This window comes from Dermacentor andersoni, chromosome 1 (genome assembly GCF_023375885.2).
Source record: "Dermacentor andersoni chromosome 1, qqDerAnde1_hic_scaffold, whole genome shotgun sequence".
Lineage (NCBI taxonomy): Eukaryota > Metazoa > Arthropoda > Arachnida > Ixodida > Ixodidae > Dermacentor > Dermacentor andersoni.
Window position 1 is genome coordinate 18,158,237 of NC_092814.1, and position 8,295 is coordinate 18,166,531.

Genomic DNA, 8,295 nt, shown 5'->3' on the forward strand with positions numbered 1-8,295 from the left:
GCGCAAGTGAGGTTAATGGTGTTTTCCATATGCATTTACTTGCGTTTTTCACTATTTCACCAATCTGGCTGTCCAGATATTGGAACTTCATCTCATGCTCTACAATAACTATTTCTAGGCCACTTGATGCTGCGAGTGCAGGTGACCATTTATTTGGCTATTGGGAATTGCATTAGCTGTGTGTTACGACCAGTTCTCTGTGCTAAATAAGTACTTTTCTATTGCTCACATCAGTCGATATATTAGGTAGCCTTGCCTTATCTCTTTATTGACCTAGGTACCATTTAGTTGCTGGGTATGGTGAAAAAGGCCCCCAAAAGTGCTTTCATTAGTATTATGCAAGTCTGGAAAGATTAACTGAAAATCAGCTCGATAAATTTAGGAAATGCCACGAACAAACTATTCTGTACCCCAAATTATTATAAGAAATTAAATGGTGTGGAGTTAGTTCTTGACTTGTGTCAGGGTGATAAAGCTGCATTCAGTACATTAAAACTTTAAAAGTTTATTTCTGAAAGCAAACATGGCTCGTTAGAAACACATGATTTAGGTGCTGCGCACAATGCCCAACCATATTTTTTAAATGACGCCTCGTCGATTAATAGCTGAGTAAAGTCGAGTGATGTTATAGAATAATTGCGCAACATTAAAATATACACATGTCGAGGACAAAAAGCTTGAACCAACAGACAAGCATACTTTGGTGTTTCATTAGATTTTAATTGTGAAAGACGTATGCTACAGCTTCTATATATTTATGTGAAGTCATTTGTTTACAGTCTATTTGTTATTTTGCCTTGTCACAGGCAGCCATAACTCCTCCTGTGATATGTTGGTGTGTGAAACATTTTAATGTAAGATATTCAGATGTCTTTAGTGTGTTCGCATATGCAAGGCAGCTTCAATAGTTCATGTGTTCAGAGTTAGTTGTTACAAGGGTATGCTTAAGCGCTGCCTTTTGAGTCAATTTGCCTCATAGTCATAAACTTAGATCACAATTAAAGATCACAATGATTGTTCTGAGTTAAATGTATAGTTCTTTTAGATGTATTTACACTGTTGAGAGTGCTGCAGGTACTCGTCTGTCTCTAGGTTCCATGCAGTTGTGCCTTATGTACTGTAATAATGTTTTATGTGCAGGCATCTTTAGTGCAAATAAAGGTAGCTGAAATAGATCAGGCTCTCCTTTGCAGACACTGGGGCATGCAAGTGTGAATAGCAAAGCAATTTCAAATTGCAATTAATAAAAATCCCCTATACCAACATAATATCAAACATATTTCAGTGGCGAATTGTGAAAACTCAGTGCCATCTGAACTGGACCGCAATGCACTTTTCAGTGCTGTAGCGATGACTCACCAACACGTCAACACAGCTACCACATCATTTCAATGCATCATCATAAGCATCATCATCATCATCCTAGTTATGTCCACTGCAGGACGAAGGCCTGTCCCTGCGATCTCCAATCCCCCTATTCTGCACCAACCGATTCCGAATAGCACCAGCAAACTTCCTAATTTCATCTCATCACCTATTCTTCTGCCGTCGTCTACTGCGCTTCCGTTCTCTTGGTACCCATTCTGTCACTCTAATGGTCCAACGGTTATCTAATCTACGCATTACATGAACTGCCCAATGCCATTTTTTTCTCTTGATGTATATTACAATGTCGTCTATACCCGTTTGCTCTCTGATCCAAAAATCTCTCTTTCTGTCTCTTAAAGTTATGCCTAGAATTCTTCGTTCCATCGCGCTTTGCGCGGTCCTTAACTTGTTGTCAAGCGTCATTGTCAGTTTCCATGTCTCTGCCTTATATGTCAGCACCGGTAAAATGCACTGATTGTATACTTTTCTTTTCAATGATAACGGTAAGCTCCCAGTCAGGAGCTCACGATGCCTGCCGTATGCGATGCAACCCATTTTTATTCTTCTTTGAATTTCCTGCTCATGGCCAGGGTTCCCTGTGATTAGTTGACCTAGGTAAACTTACTCATTCACAAACTCTAGAGGCTGACTGGCGATCCTCAACTCTTGCGCCTTTGCCCGGCTATTCATCATTATCTTTGCCTTCTACACTCTCCCTGTTAAGGTCCTCAATAATTTGTTGTAACTCGTCCGCAGTGTTGCTGAATAGAAGAATGTCATCGACAAACCGAAGGTTGCTGAGGTATTTGCCGCGGATACTTGCTTCTAAACATTCCCAGTTTAATAGCTTGAGTACTTTTTCCAAGAACGCAGTGATTAGCATTGCAGATATTCTGTGTCCTCGTCTCATCCCTTTCTTTATAGGTATCTTCCTATATTTCTTGTGTAGAATTAATGTGGCTGTGGAATCTCTGTAGATTTTTTTCCATGGCATTTACGCAAGCGGTCTGTAGTCCTTCACTACGCAATGCCTCTATGACTGCTGGTATCTCTACTGAATCAAATGCTTTTTCGTAATCTATGAAAGCCACATAGATAGGCTTATTCTACTCTGCGGATTTCTCGATAACCTGATTAATGACATGGATGTGACCCATTGTAGGGTATACCTTTATGAAGCCAGTCTGTTCCCTTGGTTGACTAAAGTCCAGTGTTGCCCTTATTCTATTGGAGATTATTTTGGTAATTATTTTAGTAAACTAATGGGCCTCTAAGTTTTCAGTTCTTTGACGTCTCCTTTATAGTGGAGTAATATAATGTTTACATTCTTCCAGTTTTCTGGGACCCTTGCAGTCGATAGACCCTTCGTATAGAGAGCCGCCAGTTTGCCAAGTATTATGCCTCCTCCATCTTTGATTTAATCGACTGTTAATCCATCCTCTCCTGCCGCTTTTCCCCGTTTCATTCCTTCCAAGGCCCTTGTGACCTCATCTTCAGTTATAATGCAGCATCAATGGTAACTCAACAACAATTCAACAAAACGAATACAACGAACTGTCTAAGCACAATGGATTTTCAATGGTAACTTATCTATTCAACATTGACATCCACTTTGTGTTTCAAAAGATTTCTGTGGCCAATATTCAAGACCCCTCAACACTAAACCCAATGCTATCCCAACAAACTATTAATGAGTTTTGAATACAATACAATTCAATACGCAAAGTACGCAGAAGCACACAACATCTTTCACAACTTCGCGTCAAACGCCACGCGCATCCCTTTAAGGCAGCCGTGGTCTGCTAGATGCTTTTGCTTGTCGTAGCAAACATTTTGTGACAACTTCGAGAGCCCGCAGGCAGTTCGCAACTTCTGATTCATGAAAAACGAACGCGATTTTCTCAGCTTTCGGACCGGTGGGCGGAGTTCCCGAAGCTGTTCGAGACAATCGAATGCGAGACAGCAGTCCTAAGCAGTCCGGGGCTGTCAGGGACTGAAACTCGAAGAGGCCCAATGCTTTGAGCTTGGGCACGGCAGCTGCCTCTCACGGCAGCGGCTGGTCAAATGCAAAAGCAAACGGCGATCGTTCAGCGCCCATATCACCGCTGTCTGCTTCGAAAGAGCTGGAAAATCTCCCTTCGCCTGTTTCGCAGCTTCGCCTGTTTGGTGTTAGCTCCACGTCTACGTATTCTGCGTGCTTACGTAACGGTAGTGGATCTCACGTCGTCGACTCATCATGACGTCACACGAAGCTGCAACCCTTCTTGGTTTGGGTACTTCATTTATTGGTTGTTTAAAATGATTGATGTGTTTCTAAGCAAACTCAAGCAGCCTACCGGTGAAACGACTGTCAATGCCATTGGAAAATGATAATATCCTAATATGGTTAAAAACGCCGCAGTTGCACTTGAGACCAGATGTACAGTTGCCAGTGCGCGCTCACTCCTGGCCGCTCCTGGCTAGGCAAGTAAAGCACCCGTGCTCAAAGAGGTGAGACGTGCCTAATTGCCCCTCCCATAGCACGTACTTCGGCCCGAACCGCTGCCCCCAGCCAGGAGCCCACGAGGCACCGCACGCGGCACGGTTGGCCTCGAAACCCCAGCTACTACGGCTCTCCAGCTCCGCGCATTTTCATCGCAGTAAACTGAACCGAACTAAGAGCCCACTGAAAACCCTGGAGCGGACACCGAGCCACCCAAATCATCACCTGAGTGAGTACTTCGACGATCTGCACCATACTCTGGTCAAGGAGGCCACGTCTCTAATCGACAGAACTTTCGTCGCTTTCGACAGAACCGCTAGGTCAAACGATGTCCGGGTCCTGTAGGCCCGGTCAGTTAATGTACACCATGGACGCGGACGAGCCTGTCGGCGACACCAAAGAATCCGGAACCCCATTGACGTTGGTCACTTCGATCAAACGCACGCAAGAATTACAGAACATTGTCCTCCGTCTCGGAAACCATGTCAATCTAGCCACCGCACCAACATTCCACCTCACAAACGATATAGTCGCGGCCGCCGCACTCACTCCATCAGAAGACAATGGCCTCGACCTCCACACCAGGCATACCCAAAACTTCATAATCGCCTTCACGAAGCGAGTATCCACGCTGATGAAAATACTCGCTTTGCAAACCGTCATTCACAACGGCACCGTACACCGAGTGACAGTTTACAAAGTCAGCGAACCAGAAAACGCACACGGAGTAGTGCGAGGACTACGAAGAGAAATCCCGGGCGACAAAATTCCGCGTAAATCACGGTCAGGGACGCAAATTTCTCAGAACACGACGCCTCTGCCAGACCGAATGCGTCCTGATCACATTACGAGGCGCAAAGCACTCCATGGGCCAAAGCTCCTACGCGTCGCACTAGTGGGACGGGTAGTCACATCGGTCGCTTCCTACAGGCACAAAGAGGTACAATGTGCTTTGTGCCACATCCTCGGGCACCCGCTGTGGTTGCTCAGTGGCTATGGTGTTGGGCTGCTGAGCACGAGGTCGCGGGATCGAATCCCGGCCGCGGTGGCCGCATTTCGATGGGGGCGAAATGCGAAAACACCCGCGTACTTAGATTTAGGTGCACGTTAAAGAACCCCAGGTGGTCGAAATTTCCGGAGTCCTCCACTACGGCGTGCCTCATAATCAGAAAGTGGTTTTGGCACGTAAAACCCCATAATTAAAGAAAAATTATTCTCATTCCTAAACCACCTAAGCCTCGTAACATCAACAACCTTCGACCCATCTCCCTAACGTCGGGCGCGGGGAAACATTGAAAAGGTTGTGCAGGTCCGGCTCTCGAACCACATAGAGCTAAACAACATGTTCCCCTCCAACATGTTCGGTTTCCGACCCCACGTGTCGGCGCAGGACGTTTTTCTACTACTAAAGCACGAGGTCCTGCACCCCAGCAGAGGGTTGGATGAAAAATTTGTACTAGCATTGGATATCAAAAAGGCATTAGACAGCATCTCCCACCACACTATTCTGGAGGGACTCGAAACGGTGAACTACGGAACACGAATTGATAACTACGTGCGCTCGTTCCTCAGTGACCGCACGGCCACAATCGAATTAGGCTCCACGAGGTCCGACACCTTCTACTGTCCCGACAGAGGCACCCCTCAGGGAGCTATATTCTCTCCACTGCTATTTAATGTGGGGATGGGAAGGCTAGCCCTGGAGCTAGATAAACACCTGAATCTCGGCTCTGCGATGTAAGCCGATGACATCACGTTCTGGGCTCACCAGGGGTTCTATGGGGACAAACAAGAAACTCTTCAAAAGGCCATAAACGCAGTCTTGCAATACGCGTGGGCAGCAGACATGGCATGCGCACCCGAAAAATCGGAATTCATTCGGGTGCGTGCGAAATACGCAAGAAAGAAGGACTGCGTGCCAATCACTGTGACTCTGACGGGGCGCCAATTCTTGAAGTGGAGACACTCAGAATATTGGGGATGTGGATGCAGCAGAATGCTGGAACATCGCACACCCTTAAAAACCTAAAGGGGGTCACATGAAACGTGGCCAGAATGCTACGGAGAATGGCAAGCAGCAGAGACGGCCTAACTGAGGGAGAGACCATCAGCCTGGTTCACACATTCGTAATTAGCCGAATCACATACGCCCTCCCGTATCAGGCCTTGACAAACCAACAGATCATACAGGCAAACGCAATAATAAGAAAAGACTTCAAAGCAGCCCTTGGTCTTCCGGAATGCGCTAGCACAGAGAGATTCGAGTGACTGGGTCTGCACAATACTTTTGACGAGTACGCAGTCGCGACGTTGTATGCTCAGAAAGAAGGACTTTGTTCTTCAACTCAGGGCAGGGAAGTATTGGCGAGGTTAGACTTTCCCCTGAGACCCAAGTATTGCGGAGAGGAAACGGCACAGATAGACCGCAACGTTCGATTGCACATCGCGGTGGCCCGAATTCCCCAAAACATGCACCCCAACTACCTTCCCGGGCAACGCAGAGCAAGGGTAAAGACTCTTAAGAAACGCTTTGGCATGGGACCGGGAGTGCATTATACGGATGCCAGTCGAACCAGCTTAGATGCCTTCACCATACTCTCTACATGTACGAACAACATAACAACAGCATCCTTCAAAACCGCCTCGGCATGCGTGGCAGAGACTGCAGCCATCGACTTGGCCATTCAGGATGCGGAGCGCCAAACCAACTCGGCTGTTATATTATCCGACTCACAAGCGGCTTGCCACCTGTTTCTACATGGAACGGCACCCCAATCGATTCTCAAAATTTTAGGCAATCAACTAGAGGGTCATTACACTATCATATGGTATGAAGGGGATCACGGTCATGGACCAAGTCTGATGTATAATCCGACGTTACGGAACCGCGTACGGGTTCCTTGTTCACTGAGTTGGACATATATACCATGCGCTGATTGCCACAAAGTATATATTGGTGAAACAGGGAGGTTCTCCAGACGCCTCAAGGTGCATAAACGGGGCGTAAGAAATAACAGTCACACGACGAACGCCATTGCCGAGCATGCGCAGGAGCATAATCATAAGATTGACTGGGACAATGCCACTGTTGTTGCCAAAGAAAAGAACATGTCCTCCCGGCGGCTGCTAGAACGCCAGCTACGATGAACCGGACACCAGGGACTATTCTGCCATTTACGCACGTTCGTTACGTCACGTGCAGGCTACATAAGTGACGACGATTTCCTGTCCAACTCAGTGAACAAGGAAACCGTACGCGGTTCCGAAACGTCGGATTATACATCAGACTTGGTCAGTGACCGTGATCCCCTTCATTTCCATGCCTGACCAGACGAACTTTCGTCGAACCCTTGATTATATCATATGGTGTCGAGCACATGAGGGAGTGGCAGGAAACGCGAGGGCAGACCGTATTGCTCGAGGATTAAACGTCCGAGCAACGGCATGGCCTAGCGACGACTTTCCACCGAGTTCTCGTGATATCCTCCTACAGCAAAGGCAAGAGCGGAGACGTTTTGGACATCGTCACTCCAATTTAAACAGCCAACAGGATAGCGACTGGCGTCGTATTAAGACGAATAAATACCCCAACTTGCACAACCTACACAGAATACACCCCACGAGGTTCACTGACGAGTGCCCGTGGTGTACAGACACACCCACACTAAAACAGATCACATGGATGTGCCCCAGGAGGCCTCCGCACATAGACAGCCCCATATTACACCAACATCCACTAACGAGGAATAGGCAGTGGAAAGCATGGCTTGCGGACAAGGGTCGGGAGAGCCAGTTGGCTCTTCTGGACCAAGCCCAGCGAGCCGCTCGTGCCAGTGAAGCCCTGAAATAGGGCCCCAACCATCGTGACGTATTTTATTTATATTCAGTAAAGCTTTTACTCACTCACACAGTATAAAATTCTTCGGATGCTTTTGCTATATCTTCGAAATTGCTGATGATATTGCCCTCCTTTTCTTTCAGTGTATGATATGATGCGCGCGATGTCCGACTTGATCTGAAGTGAAGGCGCTAAAAAGACGATGTACGAAGAAGGAACGCACACACACACACACACAGAGCGCCACTTCCAACAGTGTTTAATCAGGAAAAAACACCGCTGATTTATACTAGGAGCGCGATCACAGTTTATTAGTGCACATTCGCGTTCAACTAAAGCAGTTCTTTGCGTGATGGTGATATGGATGCAACACTTACGCAGTTATCTGACTGGGCACGGTGGCACCGAAAGAATGCGGTTAAACCTTCTGCTGTTCTTTGTGCAGTTCTGCCTCCTGCGCACTGCATACTGCCTGGAGCACAACGTGGTCACGGCGGCTACGTACGAGCACGGCGATTTCATCAGCCATCAACCTGCTGATCAGCTTCTGTTGCCACCCATTAGACCACCTCATCATACAACGACAGCAAGCGCAGAGGGCGCCAAG